At 44.3% G+C, this 1,044-nt stretch overlaps 1 long non-coding RNA gene across 1 annotated transcript in view; it reads right to left on the minus strand.

The window, feature by feature from the left end:
- Nucleotides 1-139, minus strand: part of LOC103599685 — a 1,039-nt gene extending 900 nt beyond the window's left edge. Inside the window, exon 1 of the long non-coding RNA XR_551313.1 lies at nt 97-139. This is a non-coding gene — a long non-coding RNA (uncharacterized LOC103599685). The remainder of the gene's footprint in view (nt 1-96) is intronic.
- Between the last annotated feature and the right edge of the window lie 905 nt (nt 140-1,044).

A 1,044-nucleotide genomic window follows, 5' to 3' on the forward strand; every position in this document is an offset into this window, starting at 1 on the left:
CTCACTGGCTGAGCGTGGTGCTGACAACACCAAGTCAAGGGTTAAGATCCCCTTACCGGTCATCTTTTTAAAAAAAAAAAGAAAAGAAAAAAGAACCTGTTTTCTACGAAACAATAAACAAGAACGAACCATGGTGTGGCGTGTTGTTTCTGTTTATGACTTAGAAGGTCTTGATGGTTGGGCAGCTATAGCAGCAAACCAGCTGCAGTGATGTCTCATCTCGAATCTGGGGTGAAGACAAAACAGAAGGGTAGAGACCAAGACAAGCTGTAATATAGCCTTGCTGGAGAGCTTCCCTTTGCCCCCTAGACCCACTCTGCCCTTCCCCATATCCACTCTGCTCTGTGCCTGCCCCAGGAGACTGACCTCTGGACTAGTCAGGGCTCCCTGACCCCTAGGGCCAGGTGAGTTCAGCCAATGGGAAGTACCAGCACGAAAGCAGAGGGCAAGAGCAGAGTGAAGTGGGATTATCAGTTCTCTGGCCCACTTCCTGCTGGGCTGGTGAAACGCAGCTCTTCGGGTTCCAATAACTGTTCTTTCCACTTTCATCCTCCAACCTACAGCTGGTCATTGCACCTCACTGTTGCTAGTCCCAGGATGCTTCACCAATTATTGAATGTTCCATTTGTTTCGTGCCAGAACTCTTAATACAACTTACTGTAAAGAAAACCAAATCAAAAAAAAAGTAAAGACTATCAGATTTGTTATCTGTTGTTAGATGAGCTACATGTTATAATAATTTTTAGTGTCTCACGTTTTATAAATAACTTTACCCCATCTTCTGTGATTTGATCCTCATAACAACCCATGAAGGAGGTAGTATAGTAGTACTAATATAAAATTATCAGCAGTCATTTTACAGATAAGCCAGCACACAGATCCATTAAGTAACCTATCAAGTGGAGATCTGGGACTTAGAAGGGTTGAGGTTGCATTCTCTACTTTTCCTACTTCTCTAGGCCACTGACAGAATACTTGACTTATGTATCACAGTGCTGTAGAAAAACCATCAAGTGGGGCTGGCCCGTGGCTCACTCAGGAGAG

Source organism: Galeopterus variegatus, unplaced genomic scaffold (genome assembly GCF_000696425.1).
Source record: "Galeopterus variegatus unplaced genomic scaffold, G_variegatus-3.0.2 Scaffold101, whole genome shotgun sequence".
NCBI lineage: Eukaryota > Metazoa > Chordata > Mammalia > Dermoptera > Cynocephalidae > Galeopterus > Galeopterus variegatus.